The sequence below is a fragment of the Protopterus annectens genome, chromosome 7.part0 (genome assembly GCF_019279795.1).
Source record: "Protopterus annectens isolate FY-2018-M chromosome 7.part0, PAN1.0, whole genome shotgun sequence".
Taxonomy (NCBI): Eukaryota; Metazoa; Chordata; order Ceratodontiformes; family Protopteridae; genus Protopterus; species Protopterus annectens.
Genome location: NC_056739.1, coordinates 1,653,635,758 through 1,653,651,569, shown reverse-complemented (window position 1 = coordinate 1,653,651,569; position 15,812 = coordinate 1,653,635,758).

Here is a 15,812-nt window from a genome sequence, read left to right as displayed (position 1 = left end):
TGGAATTCAGTGCCTTGCCTCACAATGGCCTCTCCTCTCAATATGCTGCCTTTGGCAGACATGCAGATGCATGTTGTCCTTACTTTGCCAAATTTCCAGCATGCAGAAATCATATTGCCTCATTTATACTTGACCCATGGCATATTTCAGCTTCTAAAGTCAGTGGGCTCAAATCTACCTCCCCATTGAGCTCCAGTGGGGAGCAACAAAGAGGGGGGGTCTTTGTTTCAGTGAGAGCAGGAATCTCTGAGTTCTTCCAGTTCTTTTAGAATGAGTCCCATGATGACTTTTCTGTACCTTTGCCTCGATGGGGGCTGATAGCATTATCTCCATCTTCCATGGTTGCCCTCTTTGAAACCACTCTTTACTAATTTTATAACCTAAGCCCCAATCAGGGTCAGTTCTTTTTATTTGCCTGCAAGATGAAATGTCAAATCAAGCCATGGCTAACTTCTATATGTCCCTGGATGACATTTAGCATTCTCAGAGACCATTAATCATTTCAATCATTTGAGAGACAGGATGGCCTGAAAAGGATATAGGCAAGCATGAAAAAGTATTCCTATGACACAACTGGGACAGAGAGCCATCAGCTGTGCACTGAATCTGTCCAGCTTCCAGGATCACCTAGTGTTCTTCAGACCTTGTCTAACTCTGAGATCAGAGAAGATTTCTCCTTTTTTCTGGACATTACTATGCTGGTTCAACCTCCCCCCCACCACACACACACACACAATTTAGCTGTTTTCTTTAGTTGTCTGTCATACTCTGCCTTGTGAGGGTGTATACACAGTGGCATGACTGTGGCAGATGGTTTAATTGTGATAATTTCTATTGGGATATAGCCTTAGGAAACTTATGACTCAAGCTGGTTTTGACAGATATAGACTTTGTGGTTAGCAATTGCAATCAAAAATAGACGCCTTCCTTGGTAACAGGCAGGCCCCTCCCTCTTGTGGAGGTTGATCCACTAACTCTCATGCTAAGGTTTCACTCCTGTACATGAAGGAGAAAGCCCTGTAAGTGGCCTGATGCAGCTGAACTTGTCAGTGCTTCAAATCTGGTTGGAATCTGTTAAAGATCTATAGTCTCCCCTGCTTCTCCGATTCTTGAGATCCTGAAGAGCTGAAGAAGAGAAACCCTCTGGGTGATATGGGTCCTGGAACAAATGCTGGGCAGTCTTACTGATACCCCTCATTGGTTGACTCTGTTTTTTCCCTATCCCCATAGAGGGGTCCAGGGAGATAGCTTACAGCAGGTCTAGGATCGTTACCCCAAAGGAGGAGGAGGGAACTCTTGTTTCAGAGAAAAGAGGAGAGCTATCTTTTCTTACAACTTTTTCAGCCACAGTTTCTCATTTCTGAGGCCATCAAGGCATTTTGGACCCTCTGTGTATGCAGGGATGAATTTTGTTCCCCTGTAGCCTATGAATGTTCCCCTCAGTGGTGGGAGTTAAAATCATTATCTCCAGATGCATTACAGGAGTGCGTATGTGTGCATTCCTGTTAGGAGAACCCTTTTGGGAAGTGACTGATTACAGGTTGCCTTGTCTTAAACCCTAGGGGTAATGACTTTCCTGATGGCTCTAGTCATTAGGTGCATTGATCCCTAGTTCTGGAAAATGCCTTTTCTATGTAGTCTTCTCCATTTCCTGTGTTGGTAACAGTTTCCCTTTCAGAAGCCAGCCTCACATGGGTGTACTGATTTTATAGTACAGTCTCTGTGTGTCCCAAATTGCATCATGGCTGGGATGCATTCCCATTGCATTGCACTACAGGTTTGTAAACTATGACTCTGAAGGATAGCCAGTAGCTTACCCCCTCCACATTTGCACACATGGTGTGGGTTACATCCCTGAGTCCTAAGTTCCACAGGGGTTGCAAAGGTGTTTTGCAAGATCATAGGGTCATGCTGTCCTTGCAGTTCTCCTATCCCAAGAGGCTGCATTTAGATAGGTGTAGAGGACTGCATGTTTTTAGCTCCCCCTAATGTGTGCAGATCTGAAAGTAATCTGTATTTTTATTTGGGGAGATGTTTGTTTAGGGTCTCCCATTCTTGAACTGTAGGGGGTTCAATGAATCATCTCTGTCATAAGGTTGAGAGCCTTCTTCTGCCACTTTCCTTTGCAAAAATTATTCTTCCCTTCTCTGAGCCATAAATTTCCAGGGCATTTTCTACTCTAGTTATCTTTTCCTTGAATAACAGATTATGGAAGATCTTGTTTTTTTTATTCTAGTCCTTTCTTGGAAGGCAACCCTCTATGTCATTTCAGAGAGAGAGGTCTTAGGGTTAGGGATCCCAGAGCTGCACATTTTTGTTTCTGGAGGATTACAGCCTTCTTGCTTTCTATAGGTGATGGAGTTGGGTTGATTCTTGAAGGTTCTATGTCCTGGCACGTCCATGTCTTGATTGTACCCAAGGACATAATTTATTGCTCATATATCAAACCAGGCCATAAATGGAGCAGCATATATCACTTTGACCCTTTGTGCCTGAAGGAACATCCTCTGAGACCTGTCAGATATGTCTGTGCCCCTTCTTGGGAAATAAGTTGAATTCATTACTCCTGATCATGGTTCTTATCTAATAAGACCCATTGTCTGAAACAGTATCAGGCCGTTGGAGTTGAGAACTTCTAGGAACCTTTCACTTCTGTTCAGATTACAGGGATCCTCCATATGAATGGATTGGTGTCTGTTTCCATCTATGATGGCTTACCTATGGCATCCTAAAGGGTCTGGATGCTGTTGTTGGATCTTGTCTCTACTGCTGGATGTGTTCAAGGCCTTGCCCTAAGTCTGTTTTGGAGGGAGGGATAGTAAAACAGCTCCAGTTTTACTGACAGTCTTCTTGGGGAGGAATATTCTTTTTCTTCTAGTGAAGAACCTCCCCTTTTCAGATTCTAGATCCTGGTCAGCAGAGTTACCTGTTAGTTAAAGTGCCATGTGTGCTATATTTCTTCTTGGTGTCTCCTACTACATAAACGTTTTCAGCTCCATAGAGTCAGGCAAAGGAGGGATATGCCTTCCTGTCCATCACTAGTCACTCATATTCTACCCTTCTAAAATCTCCACTCAGCCTAACAGTAAACCTAAACCAAAACAAATCTATTATTTATAATGATGTTCCAACATCTTTAAGGCTTTGTGCTACTGTATGTATACTGGAACGTGTCTCCTTGCGTTTTGGGAATTGTACTTTGAATCATTATGTTTGTTGTATTTTTTATTGTGTGTTTGTATGTGGATTGGAGCTTTTTTCCTTGAGTCTCCACCATTGAAAATGGGCCTTTAGCTCAGTTGGACCAACCCAGTTAACAAATATATAAAATAAAATAAAATAAAATAATAAAAAATAAATATTACCCTACTCTGCACTACTCTATTACCCTTATACAAAGAAACCACTCTCAGTCTTTACCTCTCAACTCATACATAACTAATACCTCACCAGCTGTCATCTCTCAACCCTGTATAACTACTTCTCATGCCACACTGTGTCTGTTTATATAAAATATCCTCTTCCTTTTATCTATTCTTAACTAATCACTCCAACAATAAGTTAAATAGCCCTCTTTCTAGCCCCTCCATACTTTACATATATTTCTCTTCTCCTTATCAAGTCATTATGTACTGTATTCCTATTCATATATTTCTGTTTCCACTTATTACATCACTTATAGAATACATTCTTTTTCTTAATGTTTATTCTACAGAAATACAGTGTTTCATGTAGAACCAGAATTAGCATGCTTGACAAATAGCATTGTTAATATAATATTAAACCTCCTTTTTGATTGACTTTATTCCTCTCAACAGCTTTTGATTTTGTAATGTTAAACTTCTTTTTGTTTGTTTGGCATTATTTGTCGCAGTAACTTTGACAGTATATGTTTTCCAGTTAATGTTTAGAGTTAATCTCATTATTTTTTTCAATATGCTTGCCCTGTAACTTAATATCTGTTTTCAGTCGTACCTGTGTTGATTATATGTCTGAAACTTCGACTCTGAAGGATAGCCAGTAGCTTACCCCCTCCACATTTGCACACATGGTCTGGGTTACATCTCTGAGTCCTAAGTTCCACAGGGGTTGCAAAGGTGTTTTGCAAGATCATAGGGTCATGCTGTCCTTGCAGTTCTCCTATCCCAAGAGGCTGCATTTAGATAGGTGTAGAGGACTGCATGTTTTTAGCTCCCCCTAATGTGTGCAGATCTGAAAGTTATCTGTATTTTTATTTGGGGAGATGTTTGTTTAGGGTCTCCCATTCTTGAACTGTAGGGGGTTCAATGAATCATCTCTGTCATAAGGTTGAGAGCCTTCTTCTGCCACTTTCCTTTGCAAAAATTATTCTTCCCTTCTCTGAGCCATAAATTTCCAGGGCATTTTCTACTCTAGTTATCTTTTCCTTGGATAACAGATTATGGACAATCTTGTTTTTTTTATTCTAGTCCTTTCTTGGAAGGCAACCATCTATGTCATTTCAGAGAGAGAGGTCTTAGGGTTAGGGATCCCAGAGCTGCACATTTTTGTTTCTGGAGGATTACAGCCTTCTTGCTTTCTATAGGTGATGGAGTTGGGTTGATTCTTGAAGGTTCTATGTCCTGGCACGTCCATGTCTTGATTGTACCCAAGGACATAATTTATTGCTCATATATCAAACCAGGCCATAAATGGAGCAGCATATATCACTTTGACCCTTTGTGCCTGAAGGAACATCCTCTGAGACCTGTCAGATATGTCTGTGCCCCTTCTTGTTCCCCCTTATGGAGTAGTAAGTCAGGCTGACCAAGATGGCAGATAGTCTCCTGGTACCCTGAGAATGTAAGGCAGCAATTTCTTTCTACCCTTGTTAGGAAATGGAAATGATTTCTCTGCACCTAAGATACTGCTAGACTGCTTGTCTAGTGGATGTAGGTCTGCCACTAATTAACTTGTGTTCATCTGTGTCTTTAGATCCACTTAATCCCTTCCTGGTCAGCTTTTTCTGTCCACTCTTTCTACAATCCTGTGGTCAGACCTTCTGTTTAAGATGTTGCCCAGTACTAAGGCAAAGATTCTGGTGTGGAACTCCAGTTCCTTCAGTCCAGGTGGTTTTAGTGCCCGAGACTCAACCAACCATAGACCCATTATGAGGAATTTAATCCTAGATAGAGTGGTTGCAGGGTTCAGTATTGACAGCAGATTTATCAATGTACACTTCACCAAAGAAACAAAGAAAAAAAAGCTCACAAATTGACTAGTCTGCTCACCAAAATGCACACTTATTCCACATGGGTCTATATCACAACATTGAACTTCCAAAACATCGACCGCCATAAGGTTGAACATGGAAGTTCAAAATGTGATATGATCGAAAGCTCAAAACAGCGATTTTTTTCCCAGGGAAAGCAATCGCTATTCCGAGAAACACACACAGAAAACACGCACACCACAAACCATTTCTAATGTGGGGGGCTATGCCCCCCACATCCCCCCTACTTAAATATACCAACTCTGAGATCGCACTACAGTGGAGGAAATAGTGAAGCTGCGGAAACAGCCCACTGACTTCTTTCCCTAGGAAGGAAGTCGATGTTCCACAGCATCGATATTTTCAGCTTTCAATCTGCCAAGTTTGACCTTATGGTGGCCGATGTTTTGGACGTTCGATGTTCTGATATAGGCCCATTTCACACACATGCACAGTCACAAACACACACAGTCATCTAACCCAGCACTTTACATACAATAAGACACAAAAGAACTGACAAAAACACTCTTATTACATACGAAGCAAGTCCTCCACTTTGCCCAAAACTGATGTAACCTACTCCAGGATTGCATTTACAGTACCTAAGAGTAAGTACTGCTTTGGATACAAAGTCAGGTGAACACCTGTATGTGCATACAAATTCTTGATCACTCATTCAATTAGCAGCATTCACGTGCATACATACACCACCAATCCACAGATATCTCGGGCACTTTGCCTCATATAAAAAGACACAAACACACAGAACCCCCCACCTTGCACACATGCATAAACATACACACACACACACAGACACACACACACACACACACACACACACACACACACACACACACACACACACACACACACACACAAACTAGAGCAGAAATAGACATAATCACTAACTAATAATCCATCAGACAAGCACACACACACACACACACACACACACACACACACACACACACACACACACACACACACACACACATTCTCTGAAATGATCACCCTAAATACACACAAACCCTCCATGCCACACAAATAACAGATCCAATCACTTAGCCACCTACAATCTTGCATTTCAAACACTGCAAGCACCAGAAAGTCCCCTATCTTTTGACCTCCTACGTAAGCACACTAAGAGCCACACACTAAACTCTAACATAGGCAAACAACTTACCTTTCAAGACTATGAATCACACAATATTCATATTCACAACTTAAAACACAAGCAACCACCGAAAATCTATCCTATATAGGAACAGGAGAGTTAACATATGGGACAGATTCCAGTGAACCAAAACAGAAGACAAACTGATAAAAAAACAACACACACAAGGCAACAGAGATTCCAACAAATCTAGCTCAACAACTTAAATTGGAATATTAGTACTTTTGTTTTATTTTATAACAAAACTTCTTCAGCTGAAGTGAACCACTGTTTAAATACAATTCTAAAAGATCATGCCTTAACTCCTTCATACCGGAGCAGCTCAGAAAAAGCTGCCTGGTTAATTCCACCATAGGAACAACAGTGCAGCCTGAGCTCATTTTCAGAAAATCCTTTTCTAATACCATACTGAAAACAAATGTTCATAACTCTTTAGCTATAAGAGCTAGACTAAAAATGTAAATGTGAAAGTTGTTTAGCAGACACTGACCTTTCCAACAGTATAAATGTTGATAGTGTGTATCAAAGTCATTATTAAATATTTGGCAAGGAATGCTGATATTGTGCATATTTTGTACCATTTTGGAAAAGCAAAGCACAATATCTTGAGCAGTGTACCATGCAGACCCATACAATTTGTATTTAATTGGTTTGTATGAATGTCAGCTTTAAAATGATACCATAATCATTACTGTGTGATGTTCCTTTATGGAGATATTCAAAGAAATATGATTAATATAATATTTCTCATAACTGATAAATAAACAAAGCATAATATCTCATCACATGTAACAGACAGAGGCTACATATCAGTGTAGAAGTGGTTCAGCTCAATGTCAGCTTCAAAATGATGCATCATTTGTGTTGTCACTATGCTCCTTTGTAAAGATATGGGCATAATAATGAGAAGTATTGGAAATGTATAATTTTCATAATCCTACAAGACTAAACAAACTGTGATATCTATACATATGTACATTGCCCAGACACAGTTATTTTACCATGTTATAAGGAGTACAACTGTCTTCAAAATGAGGTATTACTTGGCACACTGACATGCTCCCTTGCAAAGATATTTACCAAAATATGAAAAAAATCATAATTTTCATAATCTAAGTCTGAAACAAACTTTAATATATGTACATGTGTACACTATAGAGGCACAGTTATTTTACCATGTTGCAACAATGAATACTGTCTTCAAAATGAGGTATTACTTAGCTCATTCAGATGCTCTCTTGCAAAGTTATGTACCAGAATATGAAAAAAAAATAATAATTTCCATAACCTAAGTCTGAACTTTAATATCTGTACATGTGTACAACATAGAGGCACAGTTTTTTACCATGCTGGAACAATGAATACTTTCTTCAAAATGAGGTATTACTTAGCACATTCAGATGCTCCCTTGCAAAGTTATATTCCAAAATATAAAAATTATGAATTATGAAAATCATAATTTCCATAACCTAAGTCCTAAAAAAACTGATATCTGTGCATGTGTACAGTATTCAGACCCAATTGTTTTACCATGTAGACACATATGATTGTAAATATACACATTCTTGGTGTAGCCAACATACTGCTAAATGGGTACATATAAACAGAAAAAAAAAGGTAAGGACCGCCACTCCACTAATGAACCCAGGACAGGCATGGGACTTCAGTGGCAGGCAAAGCCATCTGATCTGTCTGATAGGTGTGCTGGCTACCCACTCAGACAGCTGATACCACTGCAGTCTCATGACCTCCTTCAGTGTCAGCAGTCTGCCTTAACTATGCCTTTTCTCTTTACATGTGTCCACTCAACAATGGACCTAAGGGATCAAGTTCTGTATTACTAAACCCTTCCTGTCATCTAAACTCTACACATGCCTGATAAAAGCAGAATAAAAAAAGAAGTATTACAGGATAGTTACTGACATATTAGATTGTATGTGCTAGCACTCTCCTGAAACAGTTGTTCTTTCTCAGCATCTTCACCAGCTCCTTACCACAGTTATTTGCCAAACTCAGAAACATATATTTTATACAACACATTTCATAATAGAGTTTTATTTACCATACTGGTCCCTACTTGGTCATGGGTGTTTTCCGTTCTTCTTACAAGCTGCATATTACCAATCCTCCATTGCTCTCCTCATGCCATTGTGGAGGTCACTCAAGAACCGCACAATGCCCTCCTCAGTTAAGTGAACACCATCCCCGCTGAACAGTTGAACATCTTCTGCGATGATGCTCTCATGACAGATTGTAGATCCACCGACCCTGTGCATCAAGCCATGCATGAACCCATTCTGTAGTCATCTGACCTTGTGCACTGCCCATTGACTATTTGCTGTTTTCCATATCTGTTGAGAAATTATGTCAGACCACACAAAATAACAACATGGCTACCACGACTGCAGGTGTTCAAAAATTGCTGTGATTTGAAACCGTAGCCTTCTGAGTGGTTGACAGATGACATCATTCCATCCAATGTGCAGCACAGGGATGTTAGACTCAGGGTAGATGGAGCACTTCTCTTCCAACTGCAGTACTCTGCTGCAATGCATACCTCTTCTTGCAATAGATGCATACCTCTTCTTGCAATCCAGTATACCTTCACACTGGATGTGGGGAAGCTCAAGTTGGACTGGTTTTCAGCTGTGGAGGCATGGCTGGCAGCCCAATGAGTGTAGGAATGGCCACATACCCACACTCTCACTTGTCGTTCTCCTGCTTGTGAAGCCAGGTCAGTGTCAGAAGGTGGACGAACCTGCACAGGAAAGAAAATGCAAGCAGATTACTACTGATGTTTGACAGATCTATTGGAAGAGTACATATATATGTATATCATAATGTATTACCTGGTTAGACCATTCAAATATTCACTCTTATCCACAGGGGCATTATTCTTTTCATAAGGTACATAAGTGGTGAAGACACTGCAGAGGTACATACCTGCTATACACACACACACACACACACACACACACACACACACACACACACACACACACACACACACATTTTCCATTAGCATGTTCTAATACATGTTAGTGTGGAGTGCAGAAGCATTCATTATCATTCTGAAAAATTATATGGTGCTGCTTACTGTGATGGAGTTGAAGTCTTCTTAAGACACTCAGTGTTGCTAGCTGGATTCTGCTGAAATCAAAGTCTGGTTATAGTTGCATTTACAGTCTTGTTGCACACAGAAGTTTGCAGAATATACACTGATAAAAGAATATACTTTACAGCACCCAACTCAGAGCAGTAACAAATAGCTTTTTATAACAGACCACACGTACTAATGTTACAGCTTTTAGTTATTGTTCTACTTTACTTCTCAATCAGCATGGATATTATAACATTTACCTCGGGACAAATGTGTCCCCACCAATACCCCTAACATAACTGGATTAATACAGATCTTTATATATAATTTTAGTCATGCACACACATATACATTTCCTCTTGGTATTCTATTTTAGAGAATTGCTCATCCTGTAGAAACAATACTGATTGTTGCAGATGCTAATGCAAATGCTGACTTAACATTATTTTTAAGCTTCCTTGTTTAACAATGTCCTGTCACATTTTTGCTGAATTTATAAGAGGCCAGCTTTTCTGACAGTGTGAACATCCTGTTTTTGTCTTTAGTATACTATTTGGATCTTTGTATAAGAACATCTGTTCTTGTGCAAATGCTGATAAGTGCAGAAAAGCATGTTTCTTAAGGAAACATATTGTAACAGTGTCTTTAAAAAAGCAGATTTTACATTTTGCTCTCACTGACAATGAAATGCATACATCCTGTTTTTAAGTCTGTAAGGAAAGATGTCCATTCAGCAGATTTCTTATTTTCCAAGTCACAGTCATTTAGTATGGATGCTAATCACATATTGCTAAACTCTATTTCTACATTTAAGCAAGCTTTATCTTATACCTTATTTATGTTGCATATTTGTAGCAAAGTTACTTTCAACCTTAGTATATTGTTGAGCACACTCTAACAATCCTCCCTTTTTTATTTTAAACCAGGGAAAGAAATTCAGCATTATTTGATAATACTTTTTCGTTATGACAATTAACAACAGTAGCTTGACTAGCTTTTGCTAAGCAGACTTTAATACATGTAAATAATATGCAACCAAGCACTACAATAACAATAAAAGAAATTAAAAATACAGTGATTTTTCCTGTCCATTCTGTAAATAGATTACTAAACCATCCACGCCAATCATCATTCCAGTTTTTTTTAGTATGTTGAGACACTTGTGCAATCACTTCTAAATGTGCTTTTACAGATTCTGTTTTGTCTGGAATAAATGTTCAACATTGTTCTCCTATTAAAGCACATGTACCCCCTTGGGATGCTAATATGTAATCTAATGCCAATTCGATTTTACAAAACCATAGGTCGTATAGCTGTCATTTCAACAGTAATGTCAAGGACTGCATTAAAAGTGGCATTTGCTAATACCTCAACTAGTTTAGATAGTTTTCTCAGCTCCCAGATGGCTTTTGCAGCCCTGTGCCAAGGGAAAATACCTGCTCCAGAGATTACATCATCTCCTAAATCCATATCTTTTAATTTAATATAATCAAGATTTTGATGATATATACTTGATTCATACGTTCTGCAATGCCATTAGATTGTGGACGGTATGGTACATGAAACCTTTGCTGTATGCCTAACAAATTACACATTTGTTTAATGAGATCACCAATAAACTGTGGGCCATTGTCTGATTCTATGACCCATGGCCATCCCCAATGACAGAAAATATTTTTCCATAAGACTTCTGCTGTTGCCTTTGCTGTCATGGTTTTGGTAGGAATTGCTTCTACCCATTTTGAAAAGATGTCCACTACTACTAGTAGATACCTGTAACCACCCTTTGTTGTTGGTAATGGACCTGCATAATCTATTTGAACTGCATACCATAGCCCATCCGCTGGCTGTACTTGATGTAACTAAGGCCTTTTGCTTTTAGCATTCACCTGCAGACAGATTAAACATTTTCTACAATCAGTTTGCAGACCTTTTTTAAATTTGGGTTCCAATACTTTTCTTTTACAACTGCCCATAACTTATCAATTCCTATATGGCCCAGTATTTGGTGATTTAACTTGACCAACTGGCGTGCCAACTGAAATGGTACATATAGCAACTGTAACCCTTTGGAGGTGGTGTATGCATAGTACTCCTTTGGTGGTATACCTGCTAATCTGCATTGATAAATTTCTTCTTTTAAGCCCTGTTGTTTTTGTATATTTACAAGGTCTTTTTCTATTTACTCTTCATCTAATTTTTTAAGACACTAACTTCTACACTGGCATACTCATATTCTGGAAGTTCTTTTCCATTTTGTGCTGCTTGTTTTGCCAAAGTATCAGCTAACACATTCAACCTGTAAGTTTCACTGGTTGACTTTTGATGTGCTTTTACTTTTAAGACACTATACTGTCCTTATTGTTTTGACATTGTTATAACTTTATATATGTCTTTTAATACTTCAGCATGTCGTAATGGTTTACCTACACTATCCACAAATCCTCGCCTTACCCAGGTTTCCATATGCAGTCTTAAAGAATTTACTACATAAGCACTATCTGAAAAAATGTTAACAGGATTGTAATACTTTAGCACATACAGTACTGCCTCCAGTTTAGCTCTTTGAGCTGACATGTGCCCTGGTAATTTGATTAGTTCAGGAGAACCCAGCTGTGGATTCTCTGGAACTATGGCAAATCCTGTCCAGTATCTGCTTGGTCCCAATATCTCGCTCCATCCACAAAGATAGATGGCTTAAAGTGATCAAAATCAGATGATAAAAATTGCACATCAGGTGGCATTATCTTTTCTAAACAGTTATGCTGTTTTCCTTCATATCCCATGTGGTTTGACAAATAGTATTTGTCCCCTGTATGTATAGTAACAGTTTTCATTCCAAAAAGTGCCATCCATTTTGCAAGACTGCCTGACTAATACCATCTGTAATTTTATTAATTTCAAATTTGTCTATCAGAGCTTTTACTGCTTGATGTGCTGTTTGTACTTTAATGCTGGAAAATACAGTCAAATATTCAGTTTGTTTAATACCCCAGTAAATGGCTAATAATTGCTGTATACATGGATGGTAGCCCAGTTCCACTGGAGTCATCTTCCTGCTAAAGAACGTGACTGGGTGTAATGTTTTTTCCATTCTGTTGTTGCTACCATTTGGCCATTCCTGTAGTAGTACCACAGACAGTGTTTTTTTTCTTGCTGCTGCATGTAGCAGAAACAGTAACCTTGGTGTGGGTGCTATTAATTCTCTAGCTTGTGCTAGTTTTACTTTTATTTGTGAAAATGCCTCCTCTTCATGAGACCCCCACTCTAAAAAGGTGGAGTTTTTTTGCTCCTGTAACATTTTGTATAGGGGAGCAGCCACAGCTGCATAATCCTCTATAAATTCCCTATTGTAATTCATGATTTCCATGAATTTATGTAAGTCTGCTATAGTCAGTGGCTTTTCCATTTGCAAAATGCCTTGTACACATATAGGGCAAGGAGACCTTCCTGTTGTTTTTTTAATAGCACCTAGAAACTTAACTTCTTGGACATAAACTGAATTTTTCACTTTTAACCTTAAATCCTGCTTGCTGTAGAGCATGAAAAACTCTCTTAAGAAGCCTTACATGCTCCTCTACTGTTTCTGACTGAATTAAAATATCATCAATGTAATGTATTACTGAATCATCCTTTTCCAAATGTTGTAGAATGGATCCTACTGTCTGATGAAAAATAATTGGACTATTTTGAAACCCTTGTGGTAACTTTGTCATGACATATTGCTGGTTTTTAAATGTAAAGGCAAATCTTGGAAATTCTTTTTTCCTGAGTGGTACTGCAAAAAAGCCATTTGCCATCTGCCACCTCATGACATAACACAAGCAACACATAGATCACAAAGTCAGTGTGCAAATCAGACACAGCCCTTAAGGCCAAACACAATGCCAGACAAACTTGTCATAGGTGACTCCATAGTCAGACACACTGACGTCCCACTCACCAGACTGAACAAGGAGAGGGTCACAGTAAGCTGCCTGTCGGGCGCTAGAATCCGCCACATAACACAAGCACTCAGGTCACTCCACAGCAAGTACAAGTATGACTCAGTCATTGTCCATGCCGGTGTGAATGACCTGAGACGTACCTCCCTGGACTACATGAAAAGAGACATAAAGGAGCTCTCAGATTATGTAGCCCAGGCTGGTATGACCCTGACCCTGAGCAGTATCCTACCTTCACCAAGAATGATGCCACAATACAGAGACAAAATGATCAGTTTTAATAATTGGCTTAATTTCTGGTGTCATTCTAAGGGATCCAATGCCTGTCTGCCTGGAATGACATGCTTGACAAGCCACGCTGCTTCACAAGGGACAGCTTGCACCTGTCACCCCTGGGTTTCCGGATATTGGCAAAGGCTCTTGCCACCCCTATAGTGCCTTTTTTAGACAAGGCTCAAATTCTAAACCCACCGCCCTAGAAAACAATAATGGAAAAAAACTAAGGGTAATGCTGCTCAATGCCAGAAGTCTAAATCTCAAGATGCACCCAAGCCCTCCTCAGTATGGAGAACATCGATGTCTGTGCTGTGACTGAAACCTGGTTCAAGGCTCCTGAGAGCACCCTGGCACTATCAGGTTTTACCTCATATCATGCGTTCCGGCCCCAAAACCCAGACCGTACCACAAAAGGAGGGGGTGTATCCATATTCATCAAGGATACCCACACCTCCAGGCTGGTGGCAACTCACGAAGCATCAGAGACCATTCAGGTGCAATTAACCATAGGCAAAACTGCTCTACAGTTTTTAGCATGTTACAGGCCACCCTCTCAAACTCAGGAACCCCACACAGCCTTCCTGAAGACACTGGAGAGTATAAATGTCTCTCCAAACACCATCATATTGGGTGACTTCAACTACAGAAACATAGACTGGGAACATTACTCAAGCCCCAATACCCTAGCCCAAAGGTTCCTGGAGTTCATAAACTCAAATGCTATGGAATAACTTGTCACCATTCCCACAAGAGGTGAAAATATACTAGACCTGATCATCACAAACATGGGGACAAAATGCTCCACACCGGAAGTATATCCCTCATTGGTGAGATCAGACCATAAACTAATCTCACTGGAGATCCACATTCTGCCCCCACCCCCAACAAAAAAGACCACAGTGAAGAACTTCTCAAAAGCCAACTTCACACTTCTTAAGACTGGTGTGGTATCCTTCAAGGCCCCTGATCCATTGGAAACCACAACCCACGCTGCTGAATCCCTTACAAATGCTTTCTACGAGCACCTCCAGGATTGCATGGATCAAGCAATCCCAAATAAAATCAAGACCCTTTCCACCAAAGGCAAGCGCCCGATCTGGTGGACCCCAGCCATAAACAAACTTTACAACAAGAGGAGAAAGCTACTACAAGATAGAGCAAAATCCCTAAAAGGGAAGACATCTCTGATCAATACTAGTAAAAAACTACGATCACTCATAAAATCATCCAAGGCCAACTCTGAGAGAAAAATCGCCAAGGACTCAAAAGACAATCATAAGGCCTTCTTTAGCTATGTTAGAAATCTGGGTGGAAACTCCCAGATATGCTCAGAATTAGTCCAAAATGATACAAAAATCACTGAACCCACAGACATTGCAAACATACTGGCAGACAGGTTCAGTGAAAATTTCTCCCCTTCCTCCCCCCCAAAGGAGAAATATCTATCCCAGCAGAGTGTAGCCTCCCAATCATCTCAAATGCCCAGGTGAGAGCTGCTCTCTCTAAAGCTAAAAACACAGCATCAATGGGACCGGATGGTGTCCCCAGCTGTGTGCTACACGAACTCAATGAGGAACTAAACCCACACATAAGGCTGCTGTTTAATCTTAGCCTTACCACAGGATACGTACCCAAAGAGTGGCGTACGGCAACTGTGGTCCCACTCCACAAAGGCGGTGCTTCTACGGAGCCTGGTAATTACTGCCCCATAAGCTTAACAAGCCTGGTCTGCAAAGCTATGGAGAGGATCATAATGGAACTCATAAATAAAGACATAGGGGCCTACAGACATTGGATCCTACCCAATTCGGCTTTGTCAAGGGCAGATCATGCCTCTTGAACTTGGTCGACTTTTTTGAAACAGTCACCAAGGCCATTGATGAGGGTAAGGCAGTTCACACAGCCTACCTTGACCTTGCAAAAGCTTTCGACACAATACCCCACTCGGGTATCATAGAAAAGCTCACCAGCTTAAATGTAAACCCATATGTCACAAGATGGGTTGCAAACTGGCTCAAGGACAGAACCCACAGGGTTAGAGTTGCTGGTGCCATGTCAGACTCCAAGCCAGTCACAAGCAGTGTCCCA